The following is a 15,955-nucleotide window of genomic DNA, read 5'->3' as shown; positions in this document are numbered from 1 at the left end:
TTCAACATGGCACCTCATGGCAAAGAACTCTTTGAGGATCTGAATAAAATAATTGTTGCTCTACATAAAGATGGCCTAGGCTATAAGAAGATTGCCAAGATCCTGAAACTGAGCTGCAGCACGGTGGCCTAGACCATACAGCGGTTTAACAGGACAGGTTCCACTCAGAACAGGCCTCGCCATGGTCAACCAAAGAAGTTGAGCGCACATGCTCAGCATCATATCCAGAGGTTGTCTTTGGCAAATAGATGTATGAGTGCTGCCAGCATTGCTGCAGAGGTTGAAGGGGTGGAGGGTCAGCCTGTCAGTGCTCAGACCATACACAGCACACTGCATCAAATTGGCCTACATGGCTGTCGTCCCAGAAAGAAGCCTCTTCTGAAGATGATTCACAGGAAATCCCACAGTTTGCTGAAGACAAGCAGACTAAGGACATGGATTACTGGAACCATGTCCTGTGGTCTGATGAGACCAAGATAAACTTATTTGGTTCAGATGGTGCCAACCGTATGTGGCTGCAGCCAGGCAAGGAGTACAAAAACAAGTGTGTCTTGCCTACAGTCAAGCATTGTGGTGGAAGAGCCATTGTCTGGGGCTGCATGAGTGCTGCCAGCACTGGGGAGCTACAGTTCATTTAGGGAACCGTGAATGCCAACATGTACTGTGACATACTAAAGCAGAGCGTGATCCCCTCCCTTCGGAGACTGGGCCGCAGGGCAGTATTCCAACATGATAACGACAAACACACCTCCAAGACAACCACTGCCTTGCTAAAGAAGCTGAGGTTAAAGGTGATGGACTGGCCAAGCATGTCTCCAGACCTAAAACCTATTAAGCATCTGTGGGGCATCCTCAAACAGAAGGTGGGGGAGCACAAGGTCTCTAACATCCACCAGCTCTGTGATGTCATCATGGAAGAGTGGAAGACGACTCCAGTGGCAACCTGTGAAGCTCTGGTGAACTCCATGCCCAAGAGGGTTAAGGCAGTGCTGGAAAATTATGGTGGCCACACAAATTATTGACACTTTGGGCCCAATTTGTACATTCTCATTTATTCTCATTCCACTTTTGTTTCCAGCGGTTTAGACATTAATGACTGTGTTGAGTTATTTTGAGGGGACAGCAAATTTACACTGTTATACAAGCTGTACACTCACTACTTTACATTGTAGCAAAGTGTCATTTCTTCAGTGTTGTCACATGAAAAGATATAATAAAATATTTACAAAAATGTGAGGGGTGTTCTCACTTTTGTGAGATACTATATATACAGTCAGGTCCAAAAATATTGGGACATCGACACAATTCTAATTTTTTTGGCTCTATACACCACCACAATTGATTTGAAATAAAATGAACAAGATGTGCTTTAACTTCAGACGTTCAGCTTTATTTGAGGGTATTTACATCCAAATCAGGTGAACGGTGTAGGAATTACAACAGTTTGTATATGTGCCTCCCACTTTTTAAGGGACCAGAAGCAATGGGACAATTGGCTGCTCAGCTGTTCCATGGCCAGGTGTGTGTTATTCCCTCATTATCCCATTTACAAGGAGCAGATAAAAGGTCCAGAGTTCATTTCAAGTGTGCTATTTGCATTTGGAATCTGTTGCTGTCAACTCTCAATATGAGATCCAAAGAGCTGTCACTATCAGTGAAGCAAGCCATCATTAGGCTGAAAAAATAAAGCAAACCCATCAGAGAGATAGCAAAAACCTTAGGTGTGGCCAAATCAACTGTTTGGAACATCCTTAAAAAGAAAGAACGCACCGGTGAGCTCAGCAACACAAAAAGACCCGGAAGACCACGGAAAACAACTGTGGTGGATGACCGAAGAATTCTTTCCCTGGTGAAGAAAACACCCCTCACAACAGTTGGCCAGATCAAGAACACTCTCCAGGAGGTAGGTGTGTGTGTGTCAAAGTCAACAATCAAGAGAAGACTTCAGAGTGAATACAGAGGGTTCACCACAAGATGTAAACCATTGGTGAGCCTCAAAAACAGGAAGGCCAGATTAGCGTTTGACATCTAATAAAGCCTTCACAGTTCTGGAACAACATCCTATGGAAATATGAGACCAAGATCAACTTGTACCAGAGTGATGGGAAAAGAAGAGTATGGAGAAGGAAAGGAACTGCTCATGATCCAAAGCATACCACCTCATCAGTGAAGCATGGTGGTGGTAGTGTCATGGTGTGGGCATGTATGGCTGCCAATGGAACTGGTTCTCTTGTATTTATTGATGATGTGACTGCTGACAAAAGCAGCAGGATGAATTCTGAAGTGTTTCGGGCAATATTATCTGCTCAAATTCAGCTAAATACTTCAGAACTCATTGGACGGCGCTTCACAGTGCAGATGGACAATGACCCGAAGCATACTGCGAAAGCAGCCAAAGAGTTTTTTAAGGGAAAGAAGTGGAATGTTATGCAATGGCCAAGTCAATCACCTGACCTGAATCCGATTGAGCATGCATTTCACTTGCTAAGTATTAAAAAGTGAAAGTTTGATGGATGATTGTTAATCTGTCCCATTACTTTTGGCCCTTTAAAAAGTGGGAGGCACATATACAAACTGTTGTAATTCCTACACCGTTCACCTGATTTGGATGTAAAGACCCTCAAATTAAAGCTGAAAGTCTGCAGTTAAAGCACATCTTTTTCATTTCATTTCAAATCCATTGTGGTGGTGTATAGCGCCAAAAAGATTAGAATTGTGTCGATGTCCCAATATTTATGGACCTGACTGTATATCAAATACACTGCCACTAACTGAATAACCCGCCTGCTTAATCTAAATCAAGATATCTCTCAGTCTACGCCAACAACACTACACGCAGCCGCCGTTTAAGCAGCCTTATCTAGTGTGGGGCGTTGACTTAGTCCCCCTGAGGCATAATTGGCCAAAGGCACCCTTGTTATCCTCAATAAATCTGACTATTTAGCAGAACTCAACAGACTGGTCCATGATGCTGAAAGGGATGAAAAATTGGATGGAGCCAGGTGGAGGGATGGAGCTAGGTGGAGGAATGGAGCAAGGTGGAGGGATGGAGCAAGGTGAAGGGATGGAGCAAGGTGGAGGGATGGAGCAAGGTGGAGGGATGGTAGAAGGATGGAGCCAGGTGGAGGGATGGAGCAAGGTGGAGGGATGGAGCAAGGTGAAGATATGGAGCAAGGTGAAGGGATGGAGCCAGGTGGAGGGATGGAGCCAGATGGAGGGATGGAGCAAGATGGAGGGATGGAGCAAGGTGGGGATGGAGCAAGGTGGAGGGATGGAGCCAGGTGGAGGGATGGAGCAAGGTGGAGGGATGGATCAAGGTGGAGGGAGGGAGGGAGGGAGGGATGGAGCCAGGTGATGGGATGGAGCAAGGTGGAGGGATGAGGCAAGGTGGAGGGATGGAGCAAGGTGGAGGGATGAAGCAAGGTGAATGGATGTTGCAAGGTGAAGGGATGGAGCAAGGTGGAGGGATGGAGCAAGGTGGAGGGATGGAGCAAGGTGGAGGGATGGAGCAAGGTGGAAGGATGGAGCAAGGTGGAGGGATGGAGCAAGGTGAAGGGATGGAGCAAGGTGAAGGGATGGAACCAGGTGGAGGGATGGAGCCAGGTGGAGGGATGGAGCAAGGTGGAGGGATAGAGCCAGGTGCAGGGATGGAGCCAGGTGGAGGGATGGAGCAAGGTGGAGGGATATAGCAAGGTGAAGGGAGGGAGGGATGGAGCCAGGTGATGGGATGAAGCAAGGTGGAGGGATGAGGCAAGGTGGAGGGATGGAGCCAGGTGGAAAGGAGGACGGGTGCAGCCAAGTGGAGGGGGTCACACACCAATGAAAAGGTCTGACTGGAAGCCTTCATCCCCAGTGCTTCCCCCACCACCTGACAAGTTGTTACCTTGGGGCACTTCTTTCCAGCTCCCTCCACATGTCAGGCAGCGGGTGGCAGTCTGTGTCACCAGTCACACACGGGAGACCTCCTCCAGCTCCACCCCCATTCAGCTGATCATTCAGTTCTCCCGGGCTCTGGCGGCCGGCCATGGAGAGGCTGGATAAGCTGCTGTAGCAGCTTTGCTTTTGGCTCCTCTCTCTTCCAGGAAAAGTGGCCTGGCAGCCTTGGCCCAGCATGTGTCCTGTGGCCAGTCTGGGCCTGGGTGGATCCATCCTGGCTGTCTTGCACAATGCTGCCCGCCCTGCTCCTCCAATGGCTGCACATCACCCAGGGAGGGAGGCGGGGCAGGCAGAGAGCTGACACCCACGGCTGATGGACATTAGCATGGTCACCCCTGGCATAGTCCAGGGAAGGGGGAGATCTGCCTGCTCCTTCTCCCCGCCGAGGGACTCTGCAGCCAGTCATATGGAGCACCTCCCGCTACACTCTGCACCAGCCACCACCCGCCAGGGGGGAACCGATCCTCTGGAGGGGACCCAGCAGCTGTGGCTGTGCCCCTAGGTGGCAGTGCGCCCTAGGCGACTCCCTAGTTCGCCTAGTGGGAGCGCCAGCCCTGTATATGAGCGTCACAGCAAAGGGTCAGAATACTTAGGACCATGTGATATTTCAGGTTTTTTTTTTTAAATCTGCAAAAATGTCAACAATTCTGTGTTTTTCTGTCAATTTGGGGTGCTGTGTGTACATTAATGAGGAAAAAATGAACTTAAATGATTTTAGAAAATGGCTGCAATATAACAAAGAGTGAAAAATGTAAGGGGGTCTGAATACTTTCCGTCCCCACTGTATATTGGCCAGCATTGATGTTAATTCTTTGTACACCAACATCCAGCAAAAACATGCTGTCAAAGCTGTGGTATGGGCTTTGAACAATACTACAATGAAAAACAAACAAAAGGATTTTCTTGTTCATGCTCTAGATTTGGCTATGAGTCACAATTTTTTATGGCATGATAAACAGTACTTCAGGCAGAAAAAAGGGGTAGCCATGGGGGCTAAATACACCCCTTCAGTGGCTAATCTGTTCATGAGTTACTGGGAAAAAGGTGCCATTTTTGGTGGAAATATACCTCAGCTTAAGTTTCATAAGCGTTATATCGATGACATCATCATTATTTGGGCAGGATCAAATGAGTAGTTTTTACAGTTTTTGTCAAAAATTGGTGAGAATAGTTATGGAATATTCTTCTCAGCAGTTCCTGACTATCACAGTATCAACTTCTTAGACTTAGTTGTCTTTAAAAATAACCATCAGCTGTCCACCAAAACCTATTTTAAGGAGTTTGACAGAAATGGTTACATCCCTTTGGGAAGTTGTCACCATCCTCGATGGCTCAGTTCTATTCCCAAGAGCCAATTCGTGAGAGTTAGGCGCAATTGCACCAGAATCAAGGATTTTGACATACAGGCTCTGGTACAGAGACAAACAGAGACAAACGAAGAGCACAGGGCAAGCAGGAAACAGAAAGCCAAACACACAATGAATACACAATGGTTGATCAACACCACTGGCTTGCAGTGCACAGATTAATATAGGGTTCCCTGATAGGGCCTAGGGTGGAGCCATGCTTAGAGGAGAGGTTATAAAAACAGCCAGGTGAGAGTGGCTGGCCTCTTAGTCTGAACACATGAGGAGAGGTAAGCAGATAGAGAAAGATTACTGCATAACCATGACAGTACCCCCCTCTTAAGAGGCCTCCCCCTCCCCACCTGGGCCCAGTCTTAAAGGGAAACTCCAGATGAAACCTCCTCAACAGACGAGATGCAAAGATCTCAGATGCAGTGATTCCAAGACCTCTCCTCAGGACCAAACCCTTTCCAATGTACGAGGTACTGAAGAATACCTCTATGGTGCCGTGAATCCAGAACTTGACTAACCTCGTACTTTAGATTATCTTCAGAGACCAAAACTGAGGTAGGGAGAGGACAAGAGGGCTTATTGAGGACTAAAGGCTTCTTAGGAATGGGTAAGAGCATGAGAAGACCATCAAGAGTCTGAGCAGGGTCCCCAAGACCCTTGAAGATGAGCTGGACATCCAGCACAGGATCATCAGACTGGGCAGAGGTCAGTGGATCCCTGAGACCAGGTTGGTTAGAAGGTGATGTGTCACAGGAGTCAAGCTGAGTAGCTGAAACACAAGCAGAATGCAGAGAGTCCTGAAAAAAAGGTTGAAAACCCCACCTGGCCGAATAGGGCAGTCTATCCAAAGGATGGATTAAGCCTCTTAGACAGGTTTGAATGGACATAGTAGTAGTAGTAGGGTGAGACCAGGTTACAGAAGGTCCTGAATAAGAAAAAGCAGGAAGCTCACTGGGCATGGGTTGGACTGGCATAACTGGTGCAGAGGCTGACTGATTAGTATTGCCAGGTGTAGCGACTATCTCAATCGCATCACAGGGCGTAGCGACTGTGGAACTTGCGAACAAGTTAGCCTGGCTGTGCGTCCAAGGGAGTTTATGGACAGGCAAAGGTAAACGATTATGCAAACTGGAGTGTATGATCGGCTCAGGTTCATAGGTGGGCTCCTCATCCAGAGTGCCACATGATCTAGAGAGTGCATCAGTCCAACTATTGCAGGACATATCCCAGAAATCGCTATATACTGCAGGAAAAGCAGAAGATACTGGGATGGTGGCAACAGGAAGCTTCTCTTTTGGGGTAACCTTGAGTAGGCAGGAGGAGGAACAGGAGGAACCCCAAGCCAGGATCTGTCCAGCAGTCCAGTCAACGTGTGGAGAATGGAGCCGTAACCAAGGAAGACCTAATATGATAGGAGATGAAGCCTTAGGTAAGACAAGGAAGGGTATCCACTCCTGGTGGAGTGTCCCTACCGACATCTTAACAGGGAGGGTCTGGAAGCGGATAGGGCCCCCTGGGAGAACAGTGCCATCAATCGCCAAGACCACCAATGGCATTGTAAGGGGCAAAAGGGTAAGTCTCATGGAAGATGCAGTTTCCCAATCCATGAAATTGCCAGCTGCTCCGGAATCCAGATGTGCTGGGACCGAACGAGAGGAAGCGCTGACGTGAAGGAATACAGAAAGGAGAAGACAAGAAGGTGAAGGTGATATCTCAGGGTCTAATACTCCACCTTCCAGATGTATTAGCCTCGAGCGTTTTTCCGGGCGAAGAAAACAAGTGTCACAAAAATGACCTTTGACCCCACAGTAGAGGCACAGGCCCAGAGTTCTGCGCCTAGCACGTTCTTCGGGAGATAACCTGGTCTGGCCCAGCTGCATAGGTTCCTCAGCAGGGGTGCTCCTCAGATCGAAGAGAAGGGATAGAGAGCTCAGGCTGCCTAAAGAACGGGGAGTGCTGGCGTCTTTTTTCCAGGGCCCTCTCCTGAAAGCGAACATCGATCTGGTTACGCAAGGTGATGATACCATTCAGATCAGCAGGGAGGGATCTTCCTGCTAATTCATCCTTCACTCTATCAGAGAGGCCATGTAAAAAGGTTGCAACTAGGTCCTCATTATTCCAGCTCAATTCAGCTGTGAGGATACAGAACTGAAGAGCATACTGTCCCACAGAAGCAGACTCTTGACGGAGACTAAAAGAATGCTGGCCGCTGAGGAGACATGACCCGGTTCCTCGAAGATATTCCGAAAAAGTTTCAAGAAATCAGACAGGCTAGAAACCACTGGATCATTCAGTTCCCACAGAGGAGCAGCCCAGGCTAAGGCCTCGACGGACAAGAGGGCTATAATATAGGCTACCTTCGCCTGATCGGACAGGAAGTTTTGGGGCTGGAGTTCAAAATGAATTGTGCACTGGCTGAGGAACCCCCTGCAGGCCTTGGAGTCCCCAAAGAAGTGGCCCGGAGCTGGCAATTGTTATGAATGTGTGGCTGTGACTGGTGCGATAGGTGCAGCAGCAGATAATGGTTGAGGTTGTTGAACCGGGGATGCTAATGAGGCCTGAACCTGTTCAAAACGGGAGGCCAAATCCTGAAGGAATTGCATCACCTGGGTCTGATGTGATTTCTGTGTCTGAAGTCTGCGGACTAAGCCCTGTAATGGATCATCTGCAGGAAGCGGCACGTCAGCCAGGTCCATGGCTGATCAAACTGTCAGGTCACCTGAGACCAGGTGACAGATGCACTCCGTAGGAGTTGAAAGTGCACCGCTAAGATAGTGGACCCTAGGACTGACTGCTGCGGATAGTACCTAGGGAGGTTCAGGAAGCAGGTCTACTGAATCACTAACACAGATCCCAGTGGGAGCTAGAGCATAGATTCCCCAGGGCGCGTAGTCTAAGAGCCAGCAGGTGTTCACCAGAGCCTCTAGTGGTGAGGATGGACTGTGCTGCAGTCTGGCTCCAGGTCGCGGCCCCTAGGGTCTCACAGCTCACGCTCACGGTAGACTACAGGAGAAGGAAGCAGCAGGCTAGAACAACAAGGATAGTAAAGGGATAAGGCAGAGGCCAGGGCGACTAGCAGACAGGAACAACAGAGTACACGCCAAAGGTTCAGGGTCACAGGCAAACAGGGATAATCAGGGACATGCCAAAAGGTCAGGGTCACGAGCAGACAGAAATAGTCGGGAACACGCCAAGGTCGGTAACAGAAACAAATGAAGAGCACACGGCAAGCAGGAAACAGGAAGCCAAACACACAATGAATACACAATGGTTGATCAGCACCGATGGCTTGCAGTGCACAGGTTAATATAGGGTTCACTGATAGGGCCTGGGGCGGAGCCATGCTTAGAGGAGAGGTTATAAAAACAGCCAGGTGAGAGTGGCTGGCCTCTTAGTCTGAACACATGAGCAGAGGTAAGCAGACAGAGAAAGATTACTGCATAACCATGACACAATGAAAAGGAAGATTACACCTTGTGGGTGGGATTTTTTAATGTATTGTTTGCAACTGAATAGATGACAAGGTAGGTAGATAGGAAGGGACACATCATTTAAAAAACTCATCATCTGCACACTCACATCATCTAGAGATCACCTCATCAGGACAGACACCCATCATCTAGAGATCACATCATTACATCATAGGGCACACAACTCCAGCATAGCTAGATACCATTTTGGGAAAGACAAACTCCACCTATTAATCGGCAGCTATCTTTGGGTCTAGTCATTAGGCGCCTTAAAGCCTACCTGATACTTGGAGTGTAATTACAATATATTATCATTTCTGGTGATTTTGCTTGCTTAAATTAATAGGCCAATTACAATAATCCTTGTTTTAACTTAGTCTTTCTCCCACGATAATATAACCACTAAAGTCAGGTCATTTTTTTTTATTTTGTTATTATTTTTTTATTTTCTTGGGCCATATTGGTGCCCAATTTTACATATTTCAACACTTATTCTTTCTGCAGGAGAATAACAGCCAAATTCGATAAACCGCAAATTGTCTACTAGGTAATTATCTTTGGTTATGTTGTCTATGAGGAGGAATCAATTATTGAATTTAATTTGCTATCTATACTCTGCTGTTATAGACAATTTTTAGAACTTTTATGCAAATATCTTAGTGTCTATGCATATCCCAAGCTGAATATTTATTGTGTGTGTGTCAGGGCTGGACTCAGCCCTTCCTTCTCTGAGCTGGCCGCTCAGCTGTCGGCTAATTGCCAGCTCCCATCTCTCTCCACAGTTGCCCAGCTGTTGTTGATTCTGCTCGTCAGTCCTGCCTACTTAAAGTCGTCCAGCTCACTTGATCTCTGCCTTCGCCTTTGTCAACATCACAGGGACTTTCTCCTGCGTTCCTGTTGAAGACTTGCTCGGCTGACGTTCCTTCTGGCTCCTGATCCTGCTTGCTGTACTACTACATTTATCTCTGGCTCTCTGACATTTGCTTGGCTGACTACCCGATCCGGTTACTGAACTCTGGCTTGTTTTGACTACGCTTACTTTGTTTACATTATTATTATTAAACAAGTGTGATTTAACTTTACTTCTGTCTCGGTCTGATTCATGGTTCCTGATAGTGTGTAAGTGACTTATTGTAATAAATATTCATTTATTTTTGATAACTTCAGTCTATACCAGGGATATGCAATTAGCGCACCTCCAGCTGTTGCAGAACTACAAGTCCCATGAGGCATAGCAAGACTCTGACAACCACAAGTTTGACACCCAGAGGCAATGGCATGATGGGACTTGTAGTTTTGCAACAGCTGGGGGTCCGCTAATTGCATATCCCTGGTCTATACTTACAATGATCTTGTCATGTTTTCTTTAAAGAACTCTGCTTGGCAAAATTAAATCAAAATAATTAAGTCAGTTAAATTATTTTGATAAATTATTTTGTATTGGAGGCACTGTGATTCGATCTATTTAGCTGACTAAATTAATCATTCAGGCATTTCCTGACATATCAGATAAGATGTAAATAACATGTTTCCTGCCTAAAACTTTGAGGGTACATATAGGTAATATACCAGATTATTTGTGACAGCTAAGCAAATGCTTGAGATACTCACACTTTTTTTCTTTTTTTTTTTAATAGACCTCAAAGTGTATGTCAGGGCAAAATGAAAGAAAAACAATATTTAGAAAATTTCTGCAACACATACAGATATACAATTGAGATGAGCTTGGGCATCTCACAAACTTATCTCTAACCGGAACTCTGAACTCCAACTTTTTTGTATTTTGATTAACTACGGGATTGGTTGTTCCCTGTCCCGCCGCAGCTCATGTGTGCTGCCGGGTGGAGAATGACCTGCCCGCAGCTCAATGGAATACAAAAAATGGGAGCCCAGAGTTCAAGTTAGAGATGAGTTCAGGGGATGCCTAAGCCCATCTCTAATGAACACGTTTAGGATTCATGCACTGGTTTATTGTTAATGCTGTTTCTCCTGACAGGAGGAAATCAGCGTTAAAAACTCACCTTAGCTGAATTTTATCAAATCAGTTTAAGTGATTTTGGCAGCGTTTGACAGCATTTGGTGTTTGGGAGTTTATTTATTTAATTGGCCATTTAAATTTATAAACTCTGAAGTGCTAAACGCGCCTAGCTTTTTTATATGCCCAAAAGCTCCCCTACTGAATGTGATTCTTCAGCCTTCAAGAGAGGAGCTTTGACTGCCTCTAAACTCTGCTGCTCCTAAACCCTGGTAAAAGGCATGGATTAAAGCCTTTCATTGTGTAGAATGGTCACGTGATCTGCTGTGATTGGCCATAGCAATCACATGGTACTGGTAGCGGGCCGGTACAGTGATCTGTCATTGACTGTGTCCAGTGGGACACACGCAAGGTGCAATCCTGGGAGGATATCATATGATATCCTTCCAGGATAACAGGGCTCCCGCTCAGCCATAATATTACAATAGGCCAGGAGGGAGTGGGTTAAAAAAAGTGATCATATCCCTGACATGCTCATGTGTAAAAATTTAAACAAACTGGTTCATGCCCTGAAACTAGTAGGCTTATTGAAAATACCAGTTAAAAGGTATAGTTGGAGGTTCTGCTGTAGCATGGATGTATAAATCACCAAAGTGTCCAAACAGAATCATACATATTTTGACAGTTAAAATGGTTAATGCATATACTGTATGTTCAAATTGTGTGTTTAGCCAGACCTCAGCTTTCATAACATAATTCAAACAATAGTGTTCTCAGTAGTTTTTACCATGTAAATGTGCTATTTAAATAAACTTGTTGTGCATATAGTTTTACTAACTCTAGCACCCTTGCTCTGTCTTTTGCATACTGTGCTCTCAGCAGGACCACTTCAATTAATATTGGGCCCAGTGTATTTCTCATGTACCTACTTCATTATAGAATGTACAGTGCATGCTAGGTTTATTGCACTGTATTTTGTCAGCCTCTGGCATCTGTGCAAAACATAATTCCAGGCTCTGGTGTCTGTTAATGAGAATTCCAAACACCGACTTCTTCCAAAGGAGAAAGAAAATTCACACGTATTTAGCAGGTAGCCTTCCCCATTATGAGATTTACACCACCCCCAGTTCACATCCCAGTCCACATGCTGCATGGAATGTCATACTGCTCTACATGGAGGAGAAAGCACAAAGGCACCACTCTAAGTGCAGTATAGCAAAGAGTTTTCATGAGCAGAAAGTGCATACATACTCACAAGAGTAGATTGATAATAGGCATGTCAAATATGGGTAGATAAAAACATCTGGGAAGGAAGTCCATCCTTGGCTGTTGTCTGGAGAAGCGGAGCGGGTTGCTCCGGTACTCACCAATGGTTCCTGGACCTCGACCTCGCAGGGAGCCAGGGGATGATGATACTTCCGGGTTGAGCAGAGGACCAACAGCGACGCGTTTGCGGAGCATGTGCTCCTTCTTCAGGCCTTACGGGGGGCCATGTTGGATTAGGGCTTATAAGCTCTAGTGTCAAGGCTTCGGGTCCTAGTGTCCTATGGCTGTTTTGCTTGCCACATATAAATGTAATAGGGCCAATATTGAGGAGGAACAGGGGAATTCGCTAAATAAGGGGGGAAGGGGGAACAGAGCGGATTCTACACATAAATGGATCAATGAAGGGAACAATAGAAATAGTAATCGATGGACATTAAAATAGGGAGCACGCGTAAAAATTAATTATTAAATGAACATTTAAAATTAGGACAAAAAACAGAAAACAAAAAACACAAGCATAGATGAACATTTCTAAGAACAACACTGTAGAGCAAAAGGGTATGATTCAAAGGATTGTACTTGTATGTGTATATACATACACAAGCATGTGCGTGAGTATGAAGAGCAAGGGGGATATATATTAGGATAAGGGTGTATCCATAATAAGAATAATATTAATATTAAAGATAAAGAAAATGAAAAAAATGAAAAAAGAAATTAAAGTAAAAATAAGAATATGATTAGAAATAAAAAAAAATAATAATAATAAAAATGAAAAAATAAAAATAAAAATGAAAATAAAAATAAAAGTAAAAATAAAAATAAAAATAAAAATGAACATAAAAATAAAAATGAATGTAGATAAATAAAAAACAATGATGGATGGGGAACAGTAATTATTCCTGTTTGTACACTTATTTTGGATAGATCACAACAGACCTGGTGACATTTTGATGATGGTAAGGTGCGACTATAGACTAATTGTGTCTATGTGTACTTAATTTTGTGGTTGAAGACTTTGAGGGTCCGGGGTAAGATATATGATCTAGGAGGTGGGGGGAGAAAGGGATCCTGAATGGAGAAATTGTTTAGACATGGTTAATATCTTTATGGGTATGTATCTCAACATGAATATACATACCTGTACATATGTATAGAACTATATAGTATCACTTAAACAATTATGCCAATATGAGTGTTCATACACACGCTGAAACGTGTGTATCTACACACTTACATGTACACACCCATGCATGTTATGTTAGGGGGGAGAATAGAGGGGGGTTGTAGGGGGAAGAAAATGTAGGGGGGGTTATTGGCTAGGTTAGAAGGTGAGAAGGGGAAGCGGAATTGGGAGGCAAAAAAGGAGAAGTACCGAAGGAACTGATCAAATCACATGGTTGACCTCTATTTCCTCATTGAGGCCTCTGGGCGTGAGAGAGTCCAAGGTATATATCCAATAAGTTTCCCTCTGGCAGAGGCATTTGAAATGCTCTGCCAGTGGGAACGTACCAGGGACAGACTCTAGGACCCAAACCCAGAGGCTTACAGAGGATTTCCCATGATGTTTAGCGAAGTGGTGGGACACCCAATTTTAATGTCCATCGATGACTATGACTATTTCTATTGTTCCCTTCATTGATCCTTTTATGTGTAGAATCCGCTCTGTTCCCCCTTCCCCGCTTATTTAGCGAATTCCCCTGTTCCTCCCCAATATTGGCCCTATTATGTTTATATGTGGCAAGCAAAACAGCCATAGGACACTAGGACCCAGGAGCCTTGGCACTAGAGCTTATAAGCCCTAATCCAACATGGCCCCGTAAGGCCTGAAGAAGGAGCGCATGCTCCGCAAACGCATTGCCTATTGGTCCACTGCTCAACCCTGAAGTATTGTCATCCCCTGGCTCCCTGCGAGGTCGAGGTCCAGGAAGCATCGGTGACCACCGGCGCAACCCGCTACCCTTCTCCAGACAACAGCCATGGGTGGACTTCCTTCCCGAATGTTTTTATCTATCCATATTTGACATGCCTGTTATCAATCTACTCTTGTGAGTATGTATGCACTTTCTGCTCATTAAAACTCTTTGCTATACTGCACTTAGAGTGGCGCCTTTGAGCTTTCTCCTCCAGCTATTCCAAGAGTTGCTTCTCATCTTCACTGGGCTGCCTTCAAGGTGCTACTATGGACTATATGGACTTATCATAGTCACTCATTTTTAATTACATTTTAAATCATTCTGTTTAAAGTTCCCCCTATGTTTCAGGCATTTATCAGTTCAGTGGTTCCACACTGAGGATGGTGCAAGCGCCAACTTTTCTCTTTGCATATTGCTCTACATCCAGCTGGTGACTTGTCTCTGCTCTACAACTACAGCTACAATTTTTAATCCTTTAACTTACAAACTCCAGCAACATATGTCTTTTCTGGGGCTTTGTTAGCTTTGAGACCTGAACAACACCTTGTTAAAATATCCCTGATTCTCAGCATTGCATGGTAGCTTCCATCCATAGTACCTTACCATTAATCCACTATTATCTTCTGATATCTTGTTTCTGATTGACCACAAGTTTATGCAAACCTTACACTTTACACTGTTATTGTCTGGATATTTCCTACTAGAAATAGAAAAGAAACCCAACATATTTAGAATAAATCCAGACTGGGGAGAAAGGGTACTGAACAAAAAATTGTAGGGCTGTTACTGATTAAAATTTTCGTGTTCGATTAATTGATTTTTTTTTTTAATCGATTAATCGACTAATTTTGATTAATTATAAACGCACATACAGATCCAACTACTTTTAGCTGATTTAGCACTGTTCAGTGGCGTAACTAAAACCCTCAGGGCCCCGATGCAAGAAATCATGAAGGGCCCCTGACCCCTGGACAGCGCTTTTCCTAGGGGGATGTCTGATAAGAGGAGGAGCCGCGAGAGCCGCCGAGGGACCCCAGAAGTCGGTGTTCGGGGCCACTCTGTGCAAAACTAACTGCACAATGAAGGTATGACATGTTTGTTATTTAAAAAAAAACCCTTTACAATCACTTTAAGGGGTTAAAACAGGTGGTCAGGAGGCAACATATTGCCTCTTTACCGGCTGTCAAATGCCTCTGAAAAGTGATCTGAGCATGGATCGCTTTTCAGAGGAACAGCATTTTGTTGCTGGTACTTTGAACGAGCAAGAAAAAAAAATCAGTCCTGATTGTACACATATAGGGTGTCAGGATTAAACGTGCATACATAAAATGTGCATACATACATCTAAACAGTGGTGGCTGGTGCTCAAAATTTTTTGTTGGGCGCAAACATTTTTTGAAAAAAAATCATCAAATGCAGCCACTGTGCCCATCAAACGCTGCCACTGTGCCACTTAAATGCTGACAGTGTGCCATCAAACGCAGCCACTGTGCCATCAATTGCAGTCACCGTGCCAAATGCTGCCACTATGCCCATCAAACGCTGCCACTATGCCCATCAAATGCAGCCACTGTGCCCATCAAATGCAGCCACTGTGCCCATCAAACGCTGCCAGTGTGCCCATTAAATGCTGCCACTGTGCCCATTAAATGCTGCCACTGTGCCTTTAAATGCTGCCACTGTGCCATCAAACGCTGCCACTGTGCCCATTAAATGCTGCCAGTGTTCCATCAAACGCAGCCACTGTGCCATCAATTGCAGCTACTGTGCCAAACACTGCCACTGTGCTCATCAAACGCTGCCACTATGCCCATCAAACGCAGCCACTGTGCCCATCAAACGCTGCTAGTGTGCCCATTAAATGCTGCCACTGTGCCCATCAAATGCTGCCACTGTGCCATCAAACGCTGCCACTGTGCCCATTAAATGCTGCCAGTGTTCCATCAAACGCAGCAACTGTGCCATCAATTGCAGCTACTGTGCCAAACACTGCCACTGTGCTCATCAAACGCAGCCAGTGTGCCCATCAAACGC

This window comes from Aquarana catesbeiana, linkage group LG02, assembly GCF_042186555.1.
Source record: "Aquarana catesbeiana isolate 2022-GZ linkage group LG02, ASM4218655v1, whole genome shotgun sequence".
Lineage (NCBI taxonomy): Eukaryota > Metazoa > Chordata > Amphibia > Anura > Ranidae > Aquarana > Aquarana catesbeiana.
This window is presented reverse-complemented; position numbering follows the sequence as displayed.